Raw genomic sequence first — 11,273 nt, 5'->3', positions numbered from 1 at the left:
CGGATGCAGGCTCGGCTTCCAGAGGTCTTGGAGTACACCCAGGTGATCTTCTTATCTTCAATCTTATTTATTTTTCTTCAACTGTTTAATCAACTGACTTAGTATCTTCCTCTGTGACTTGTCGCAGGAGCGGAAGACGCATAACACGGCGGCCCATTATAGAGCTGAGGCTACAGCTGAGGCAGGGCCGGCGGCTGCTCCGGCTGGACCGGCGGGGGTCGTACTGGGCGATGTCCCGTTCCCACCTGGCATGGAGGTGGTGCTGGATCCTGGTCTGGGCCTGGGATCGGGCATCATCATTCCTGCGGATCTTAGGCAGGCTCCTCCACCAGTGCAGCTGGATCCTGAGCACACCACACATGTGAGTTGTAAACTGAACTTACAAAGTTAAGAACACTTTACCTGAATAGCTCTTTAATGAATGCTTTTTCTATGTTTGCAGGTGCCAGCCTAGAGGTACTAGGAGCTGTGTCAGCAGTTCGGGTTTGCTCGGTCCTTCATCAGCCGACTCTACTCCGAGCGGCATGAGAGGGTATGTATCTTCTTACCTTTTTCTTTTCTGTCTCTTTTGCAAACCTTCTCTCATACCTCTGTTTTTACAGGATTTGGAGATTGGGAGGCTGCGGAGGCACCAGTCTTGCCAGTCCGGTGCTATGGCCCGACTCCAGATGGAGGTGGATCGGCTCCGAACGAGGTTAGAGGTGGAGGGTATCCCGCTGGACTTCTCAGATGAGGATGATGACGGTTCCTCTTCTGATGACGCACCACCGTCTCCACCCACTCAGGCGGCTGCTGGTCCGAGCCGGAGACGCCGGTAGCCCTGCTTCGGTGTCTCAACCATTTTTGAACTTTTTTGAACATTCAGTAGTTTGTAGGATGATTGTACAGTTATATTAATTTTATTATATTATTTACACTTCTTTATTTTTTTACAGTATTTTGCTTTTATTACATTATCATACATGTTTATATTTTACAACTGTGAGATCTTATTCCTGCAAAAATAAAACACAAACACAGAAACACAAAATAGCGGTGTCCCATTTGTAAAAGTGGTCCACCTCGTTAACAATCAATGAACTAATTTATTGTAAATGAATAAATGAAATAAAATAAAATAAATAAAGAATAAAGTAATGAACCTAAAATGAAATACGACAAAAATCAATTCATAAACAGAAGTGGATCGTAGTACTTACTTGAGAGGGCGGTTAATGCGGTCATAAAGGCTCAACCTCCTCATTGTATTAACTGTCCTCCTTATTAATGCAGGCTTAAATATCCAACTAGCGGAGCGGTTGGTGCATAAATGCCCTTTCACCCACCATTGACAGCAGATATCAGGTCAAATAATCATGATGGTGCTTCGTTCATTAGGCCCTTTACACTTCTATAAATGGAGGCTTCCCTTTACGTCTCCTTCACTTCCAGCATTCAAAGCACTTCCGTTTCTTAGATAATCCTTTTCCATGGCCTTCAGAAATCAAGTTTCATCCTTTGTCCAATCCATCCCAGACGACCTATGGCGAATTTCCCCTATGAACCAACTCGTTTGGCTGAAATATTTCAAAGACTTAAAACCCGACCATGGCTTCTTGTCTTGGCTCGTCACACATTTCAATCCTAACATCATGGTTTTTTGGTTTGAAGACTCTGAAGTAACTCCGACCTATGAGGAAATGTGTGTCGTGATGGATCATCATCCTGAACAAGATGAAACTCCGGCTTTGCCCCCAGGCTCTAGGTTTGATCTAGCTGAGATTGTGACCCTGTGTCCGGTTTATCTCCCTGATGGCATAAACACGGATCAAGGTCTTCCTTTGGAGCCTTTTTTGAGTAAGGTTCTTTCCATGGATCTGGATCCCTCTTGGATTCGAGCTTGCTGCTTCTTACTGTTGAATGTGTATGCCATGAAGAATCGCCAACCTGGAATTGGAGATTTCCGACTTCTGATAGTGGTTCGTGACATGCAAATGTACCATCATACTATCTTCATGATGATCATGGGAGAGACGATGTGTTGGGTTAGAGATATCGCCCTTCACATCACCAACTTCAATGTTCATCATCGCGGTTGTCCAATGTTGTTGCAAGCCTGGGCTCTAGACAAGTTGAGCCTGATTCTTCCGGTCCCCGCTCGTTTGATTCCAACCTATGGCCTTGCCAATTTTCGGTCTCGAACTAGAGGACACTTCGATTTTGGGGATAACCCTACAATTCGATGGACTTGTCCTTGGTGGAGGATCAGACTGGTCACTACTGGAAGCATGAGCCTCAACTATGTGTTGTATGCCAGTCTAGACCGTTCCATGGCTTATTTCCCAGATAGGGTCAGCCGTCAGTACGGGATGATACAACGTGTTCCCCGAGTCTACAACTTTGAAAGTGGTCTGATAACGCCGCATCTGTTGACCAATTTGGTTGACCGTTGGCAAAATCGAAGGAGTGATGAAGGAGTGATGAAGGAGTGATGCAGGACATTGTGACACCCGCATATGTCAACTGGTTCTTTACCCCATGATGATGCTGGGTTCCATGAAAATTGGCATCTGATGATATCCTCTACTAGAATAAAAAATGTTGTTGTTGTTTTTCTTCTTTGTCTTCTTTTATTCTCGGGCCATGAGCTCCTAATTAATGTACTGCTTTCTTTCAATTAATGACTCTGATGACTCCGTCTTTATTAATTCCTATTTTCTGCACACATGAATCAATAAAAGACAACAAATCTTTTCTTTCGAAATCATTTGTTGTGTCAGTTATTTGGGCCTCCTGCCCCCGGGTTAATAAATGAAAGCTTCATAAAAAAAATATTCTATAAAGATAAAAGCTTACACTTGGAAACAAAAAGAATGGAGTGACTATTTTATTACCTGCACAGATCAAACAAAAACAACATATGTAACTCCTTTATGTATGCATGAACCTATATGAGTACTAAGGTTTTATTCATGGTTTTATATTGATCTTTCTAGGGAAATCGCTGAGAAAATGGTGTTCGTCCTTCTGATCAGTGTTTAAAAGAACTCATTGCTTAGGCAGGACCAACAGTCAGAACGTTTTAAACCAGATGAGTCAATCTTGATCGGATAAGCAGATAATCAGAGAGGAAGGTCTTGCATTCTTTGACCATAACCCCGAAACAAAAGGAAGAAAAATTTTGAAATTCTAATCCTTTATTAATCTTACTTCTTTTCAACATTATACAGAAGTAAAGAAAATTTTATTTTAATACAATGGTCATTTATTCTAACTATTCATTGACCTATTCTCCTTCAAGTCAAGTTGATGGCGTTGAGCAACCAATCACAAATCTATCACGAACGCATGGCATAGATTTCGCATTTAAACTAAGCACCACGCGTTGATCCCGAAAATTTTATTTTTATTATTTTTTTATTCATGCTCTAACTTTTGCCTAGGCCGCCCTTTCGGGTTTTCAACCTAGCGAGCTCATTTCTTGCCTAAGCCGCCCTTTTGGGTTTTCAACCCAGCTCATTTTTTTTTTTAATCGAAATCATCATTTCAGGCATAAAATCTTTTCATTTGATCCTGATTGACAATCCAGTTGACAGGCTTCCCTTCCATGGTAATTAATTCAGTGGCACCTTTAGCTAATAGCTTCTGAACTCTGAACGGTCCATGCCAGTTGGGTTTGAATTTTCCACCAGGATGATTCTGAGCTTCATGATCCAATAATCTGATCAATACCAAATCTCCATTCTTTAAAGCCCTTGGATGTACCTGTTTGTTGTAGAAACGAGCAATCCTTCTTTTTCTCATCTGATCCTGGAATCGAGCATTCAGTCTTCTTCCATCTAAGAGCGCCAAATCTTCATACCTCTTCTTGACCCATTCTTCCTCGGTCAGACCAGCTTCTACCAAAACCCTGAGAGACTTCTTTTCGAGCTCTATCGGTAACACCGCCTCCATCCCATATACAAGTTCAAAGGGAGAGGCTCCATTTACTGATTTGAAGGTAGTGCGATGCCCCCAGAGCGCGAAAGGAAGTTTCTCAGCCCAGCTTCTGTACCTTTCATACATCTTCAATAGGATTCTTTTAATCTCCTTATTCACAGCTTCTACTGCACCATTAGCGTGAGGGCGATAAGGAGAAAAGTGGTGATGCTCAACCTTATATCTATAAAGCAATTGACCAACATCTGCTTGAAAATGAGAACCATTATTTGTAACTATATGATGGGGCACACCATAGCGACAGAAAATGTTCTGTTTAATGAATCTAGCCACATGTTTGGCGGTTAAGCTTTTGTAAGATTGAGCCTCAATCTTAACTGCAACCAATATATACTGATGGCCATTCGATGCTGCTGGCGTGATTTTTTCGATAATATCTATGCCCCATGCAGAAAAAGGCCAAGAGGGAGCTGTCGGATGGAGTTCAACAGCAGGTAAGTGGTTTTTATTGTCATGATATTGGCAAGCTTTGCAATGACGCACATAATGAACACAATCACCTTCCATCTGCATCCAAAAATAACCTTGCCTCATGATTTTTCTGGCTAAGCTCATGCCACTTAAATGAGTACCACAAACTCCCTCATGGATGTTCTTCATTATTTCTTCTCCCTCTTTCTTGCTCACGTATCTTAATAGCATCCCGTCCCAAGCTCTTCTATAAAGTTCACCATCGGCCAGTACATAATTCAGAGCCATTTTTCTGAGAACTGCACGGTCTTCTCTCGTCGCATCATTAGAAAAATTTTCGTCTTTCATATACCTCAGAATATCCGTAAACCAAGGTTCTTCCTCTGATTCAACCTGGTTCACAAAATGTTCTTTATAGCACGGGATATTAGCTGCGGTAATGATGAACGGCTTCTTCGGGACTTTACTCAAATCCTGCCAAGCCAATGCCAAATTTGCCAAGGCATCCGAAATTCTGTTATAGGTTCTTCGTATGTGAGTGAAGGTGATCTTATCAAAAAGTGTTGTCTTCTTCAATAAGTACTCAACATAGGGCTTCAATCTCTCTTCTTCTACTTTGCATCTCTCGTTGGCATGTTCGATAACCAATAACGAATCTCCTATTACCTCGACTTCCTTAGCACCCGATGCAAGAAGAGCTTCCATTCCCATGATGCATGCTTCATATTCAGCCATATTGTTAGTGACCGGAAACAATAATCTCTTGCACATTGTGGTGACCTCGCCATTAGGTGCTTCAATTACAATACCAGCTCCGGCTCCATTTCTGTTGGCTGATCCATCAAAATACAATTTCCAAGCCCCTGTTTTGATACACAGCAAGTGCTCATCTGGAAACTCCAATTCCCATGACTCGTCATCTGCAACGGGATTTTCAGCTAGGAACTCTGCCACAACCCGACCTTTGACCGTTTTCTTCGTTACAAACTCTGCATCCACACTAGACATCTGAATTAACCACTTGGACAGCCGTCCTTTTAGAGTAGGTGTTTTCTGTAGATACTTTAGAGGATCAATTTTGGAAACGAAAGCGACCCTGAAGGAATCGAAGTAAGGCCTTAACTTCTTTATCGACCATACTACTGCCATACACGTTTTCTCCACTAAATTGTACTTCTCTTCAATAGGCAGTAGTTTCTTACTAATGTAATAAATAGCCTTTTCTACTCCGGCGGCGTCCGGCTGTACCAATATTGCTCCAACTCCTGCATCCTCTACAAACAAATACAGGATCAGAGGTTCTCCTGGTCTAGGCGAACTCAGTACTGACGGATTCATCAAATACTTCTTTATGTGATCAAAGGCTTTCTGGCAATCCTCGTTCCACTTAACAGGCTGATTCTTCTTAAGTAGCTTGAAAATTGGAGCACAAGTGATGGATAACCTCGAAATAAACCTGCTGATGTACTGAATTTTACCCAAGAAGCTTCTCACCTAACGTTCTGTTCTTGGCAGTTCCATATCCTGAATGGCTTTTATTTTGTCGGGGTCAACCTCAATCCCGTTAGGTCCTACAACAAAACCTAACAACTTCCCTTTTGTTACGCCAAATACGCACTTTTTGGGATTGAGTCTTAGATTGTACTGCTTGAACCGTGCAAAAAACTTTTCTAGCATTTCTGCGTGCTCTTCCTGTGTTCTTGTCATGATCACCATGTCATCTACATATACTTCCAATCCTTTATGGATCATATCATGAAATAATGTTGTAGCCATTCTCTGATATGTTGCCCCGGCGTTCTTCAGTCCAAATGGCATCACTCTATAGCAAAAGGTACCAAAGTCCGTGGTGAAGGCAGTCTTATGCTTGTCCACTAAGGCCATCAGTATTTGGTTGTATCCGGAAAATCCGTCCATAATAGAATAACATCCCATTCCGGCAGCACTGTCGATCCAAACATCTATGTGCGGAAGTGGAAAGTCATCCTTAGGCGAGGCTTTGTTCAGGTCCCGGTAATCAACATAGACCCTTATCCTTCCATCTTTCTTCAGTATAGGGACTATATTGGCCAACCATTCCGGATAGTGTACTACTTCCAAGAATCCTACATCCAACTGTTTCTGGACTTCAGCTTTGATCTTATCCTGCCATTCTGGTCTGACCTGTCTCCTTTTCTGTTTCATCGACTTAACACTTGGATCAGTAGGAATGAAGTGCTTTGCTATTGATCTATCGAATCCTGGCATGTCAGCATAGCTCCAGGCAAATACCTCTGAATTTCTCCTGATACATTCTTGAAGATCCTGTCTAAGCTCAAGTTTAAAGTCTCATCCGATTTCGATTATTTTAGGATCTTCAGTGGTGCTTAAGTTAAATGCAAAATGATGCAATGCATTTATGTCAAATATGCGCATGGTATAATCAATGCCATGAACATGACAATCAGGAAAATAAGAAAACAAATAGTCAAAGTTCACTTCCATTGATTGAAATAATAAAGGAAAACCATCCATATTATTCTCAAAACAAACATCAGAAAAGCAAAATACAGGATTAATTGCCTGCTCAATACATTCATCACAAGTGTTCTTTATTGCCTGAATTACTTCATCTGCATCTGCATCTTCTTCTTTTTCCAGGGTAGCTTCTGCTTTCTCCTCTTCAAGCTTCAGCTTCAGCACCTTCCTCTCTGCCTCTTCGGCATCTTCAGCAGCTAATACTGTGAACCCCTCCCCAAAATGTCATAGGCATGTGAATGCATGTGACTAAAGGAAGAAATGCACGTGAATGTATGAGTCGCCACCTTGTTTAATTGTTTTAGGGTAAACTAGGAAAAACCCTAAGTGACTCCAATTTTAATTAACCTAGTTACTAGATTAATTAGCCCAATGTCTAAGGCAAGGTCTTCGAACCCGAGGTGGATCCCGAGACTATGTCATGCTGATGAAACTAGGTTATGTGATTCGACTTGCCGCCCGGGGTTAGATCCCGAACGTGCCTACGTACTTCCGTTTGAATGGAAGATCAAAGTCAACGTAGTTCGATAGGCCTCTTTTAGAGGGCTTTGAATGGGATGCTTTATGCATGAGTGTGTGTATGCTTTGTGCATTTTGTTTAGGCATTTTGCCAAAAAGGTTGAAGGATTTAGGCACTTGGTGCCAAAATGTTGATTTTGAGGCTTTTAGCCAAAAGAATTTAATTTGGGCTTATTCTTGCCAAAAGATTGATTTTTAAGGCATTTATGCCAAACGAATTGTTTTAAGGCTTTTAAAGCCAAAATATTGGTTTAGGCAATTAATTTGCCAAATGATGCTAATTGGGCGATTGTCGCCAAAGTTGATTGATTTAAGGCAGTTTATTTGCCAAAAAAAATTGTTTGAAGGCTTTTAGCCAAAGAAATTTAATTTAAGCGATTTGTCGCTAAAAAGGTTAATCTTCACTTATAGGCAATTTGTTTGCCTAAAGTGATTAATTAAATTGAAATATAGGCAATTTATTGCCATAATAAAAAAAGTGTTTAATTAGGGCCTTTTAGTCACAATTATTGATTAATTAGACTTAAGCCAAAACTTGTTCGAAATAAAGGCAATTTCACCATAGTTATTGATTAACTAGGCTTTTAGCCAATATTGTCGAATTTAAACTTTAATACCACGATCATTAATTAACCGGGCATTTAGCTTAAATTTATTTAATTGAGGCAATTTATTTGCCTAGTTAATGGTATGAATGCATTTATGCAGTTATAGAATTTAAGAGGAGTAGAAAAGAAGCATGCATGAAATGCTAAAATTAAAAAAAACAGAGTTTAGTTTTGCGTACCTGATTTAGTCGACGGCCACTTCTTAACTCCAGGTTAAGCTCCTCGTTAAGGGAAATTAATTAATTTAATTTTAATGACCACTTAACAAAGAAAGAAAGCAATAAAAGCTAAATTAAAATGCAAAAAAGCAGTAAAGAATTCGCAAGGAGCGAGAGGGAGAAGGAGCGTCCGTCAACACAGACTGAGTGAGGAAAAAAGGAGGCCCGAGGCCTGTATTTATAGGCGCAAAACGGACTGTTTCCGGTGGCCGGGTCACCGGCCCGGCGGCCGGGCCGCCGGATGGACCGCCGGCTCGGCGGCCCTTCCGGCGGTCGGGCCGCCGGTCCGTCGGCGGCCTACTCGGCGGCTGGGCCGCCGGGATGGGCCGCCGGCTCGGCGGCTGGCTCCGGTGGCTGAGCCACCGGGGCAGGCAAGTTCACTCCGGGGGCTTTTCCGGGAGTTCCGGACCTCCAAAAAATATTCCGGGACCAGTTCCGTGATCCTCGTAATTTTCCGGACGTTTCAAGTACCATATTGGCATACTTCCGGTGAACTTTCCGAAAGGCCTCCAGTCCGGCCGGACTGTTCGCAGTCGGAAAAAACAGGCTTTTGAGCCTCAAAAAATTTGAATATTCACAGGCGACTGCAGCCGCCGGCGATAGCGGCCGCCACCGCCGCGGCCGGGAAAACCGGCTTTTCGAGTCTCAAAATTTGAGTATTCACAGTTGCCCCCCACCGGCAACCATAAAAATGATTTATGGGTGTCGGTGGTTGTCTGAAGACCAAATTTTGAGGATGGGCAGCGGAGGAAACCCCGCCGTGGTTTTTTCTTGAAATGAAATGATCGAATGCAAGGATTTATGTTTGCAATTTAAAGATGTTTTTGCCTTTTTGAGGACTTAAAAAGAAATTTTGCCTCTTAGAGGACTTGAAAAAGAGGTTTTGCCTCTTAATGAGGACTTGAAAATAGATTTTGCCTCTTAATGAGGGCTTGAAAAGATGTTTTGCCTCTTAGAGGACTTGAAAAGATGTTTTGCCTCTTAATGAGGGCTTGAAAAGAGATTTTGCCTCTTAATGAGGGCTTGAAAAGATGTTTTGCCTCTTAGAGGACTTGAAAAGATGTTTGCCTCTTAGAGGGCTTGAAAAGATGTTTTGCCTCTTGATGAGGGCTTGAAAAGAGATTTTGCCTCTTAGAGGACTTTGAAAAGATGTTTTGCCTCTTAATGAGGGCTAGAAAAGATGTTTGGCCTCTTAGAGGACTTGAAAAGATGTTTTGCCTCTTAATGAGGGCTTGAAAAGAGATTTGCTTTATTTTTACTTTTCTCATTGAGAACCAAGGGTCCACCTAAAGTCGAAATGATCAAATGGCTTGGTTTTGGATGAAAAAGGGTTGGTTATTGGTTAGGGTTTCACCCTAGGTTTTATGTAAGAAAGTTAACCATTAACCGGGTTCTACCCTGGGTTTGGGTAAAAGAGATTGACGATGGTTGGGTTCCACCCTGGGTTGTGTATGTTTTTTTTTTATAACACTTGCCCCTGAATTCGACTTGGAGGATTTTGCCCCCTGCTTGAGGGAATTGATGCCTTTATTAGCTGAAACAGAATTTCTTCTTAATGAAAGACTAAAATTCTGTGATTACTTCTGTGATGGGAGAATGGTGAAGGTTCTTATCACTTCTTGCCCCCAGAATGGTGCTGACCATGGAATACTTCAAAACATTGGTGTTGTATTTGTCCTTTCGATCGAGGAATCAAAGAGAACAAGGTTACTTATATGACTCGAGGAAACGGACAATGTGGATGACATCGCTCGTCTGAAAGGATCGAAGAAACGATGGTCCGAGTGGAGACGAGGTATTAAAGAATTACCTCTCAATGATTATGTTTGACACTTTTTTAGGGATTGTTTTGACATTTTTCTCTCTCCCTCTTTCTTCGAGGAATGACTCAAAGAGTGACGCTTGAGAATGACTCGATTTTTGTGGCCCGTTGTGGAATGACCACTGGTGATGGAGACTTGATTTTAGAGACTCGATTTAGAGACCCAAAGTTTTCTTGTAGTGAATTTTGACTCGAAAGAACTCAGTGATTCCTGGAAAAAATGATTTATATACTCCCAAGGAGACCTTTGAAAGCACCTTTTTTTTTTTTTTTTTTGGCCTTAACTTTTGCCTAGTAGCCGCCTTTTCGGGTTTTCGACTCTAGCAGGCTCTTTGCCCTAACTTTTGCCTAGACCGCCCTTTCGGGTTTTCAGCCTAGCGGGCTCAATTCTTGCCTGAAGCCGCCCTTTCGGGTTTTCAACTCCAGCTTTTATTTTTCTTTTCTTCTCTTTTTTTATTTTTTATTTTTTATATTGGCAAAGAGAAAATGCTATTTATGATGCAAACTTATGTTTGTGACCGCGCCTTTGTGGCTGCCTACGTATCTCCAAGAACTCTTCGGGGGATGGGGAGAATCAGGTCTTTCGTAGTTCCTTCCAGGATGCGAACTTCGTGCTCGGCTGGTGCGGAATTCATCTCCGACTTGATGTTAGTGCGGAATTCCTTTCCGGCTTGGTGCGGAATTTATTTCCGACTTGCTGTTGGGGGAAAATTCAATTTTGCCTTAATGCTGATTGTGGAATTCATTTCCGATTTGATTTCTTCGCGGGATTTCTTCCCGGCTTGATGTCTTTGGGGGATTCCTTCCCGATCGTATGTCTTTGCGGGATTCCTTCCCGACTTGATGTTGATGCAGAATTCATTTCTGACTTGATTTCTTCGCGGGATTCCTTCCCGGCTTGATGTCTTTGCGGGATTCCTTCCCGACTCGATGTTAATGCAGAATTCATTTCTGACTTAAGTTCTTCGCAGGATTCCTTCCCGGCTTGATGTCTTTACGGGATTCATTCCCGACTGGATGTCTCTATGGGATTCATTCCCGATTTTGATGATGTTGAATCAACTTATTGACCCGAGCTCGTATGATAGTGATGACCCTAAGCGGATCTGACTTTGTTGTTGTAGTGGTCTTACCACTGGTTGACTGAAATATGACTTGTATTCATCACAAAGAGTTTTGAATACCCACATTGTGGTGGTA

This window comes from Jatropha curcas, chromosome 5, assembly GCF_041381405.1.
Source record: "Jatropha curcas cultivar XTBG-Jc1 chromosome 5, XTBG_Jcur_1.0, whole genome shotgun sequence".
NCBI classification, from domain to species: domain Eukaryota; kingdom Viridiplantae; phylum Streptophyta; class Magnoliopsida; order Malpighiales; family Euphorbiaceae; genus Jatropha; species Jatropha curcas.
The sequence above is the reverse complement of the archived record's forward strand: the minus strand, read 5'-3'. Positions refer to the sequence as shown.